This window comes from Buceros rhinoceros, unplaced genomic scaffold, assembly GCF_000710305.1.
Source record: "Buceros rhinoceros silvestris isolate BGI_N320 unplaced genomic scaffold, ASM71030v1 scaffold38564, whole genome shotgun sequence".
Taxonomy (NCBI): Eukaryota; Metazoa; Chordata; class Aves; order Bucerotiformes; family Bucerotidae; genus Buceros; species Buceros rhinoceros.
In genome coordinates this window covers 3370-3764 of record NW_010410620.1, presented here as the reverse complement: position 1 = coordinate 3764, position 395 = coordinate 3370, and positions in this window count along the sequence as shown.

Sequence of the window (395 nt, the reverse complement as noted above, 5' to 3'; positions counted from 1 at the left end):
GTTTGGTTCCAGTGATCTTTTATTCCGTGGGTTGGTAGCCGAGCCGTTGCTTTAATGCTACTTTTATCTTCATGGTACCTGCGGGTTCTGTGTCTTGCCTGTGGGCAGGGTAATGCTGAGGTGCGAGGTGCACCTTCCCTGGGCTCTGCCTAGCCTACAGGTGCTGCCCGGAGGGGCGAAATCTCTTACGCACATCCCTTGGGTAAAGTGCCCGATACTAGAGCTGATACTCGAGCTGCGGGAGGAGCAGAACCGCTGCCCGGGGGCGTTGGAGCTGGGGGGGATCAGGCTGGGATCAGTGCCTGTACAGTCTAACCCAGTAGCTTCTTGACCGCAGAGCATTTGGTGAAGCTCAGCCCCTGCAGAGAGACTGGTGTTCTCAGCCGGTGCTCCCG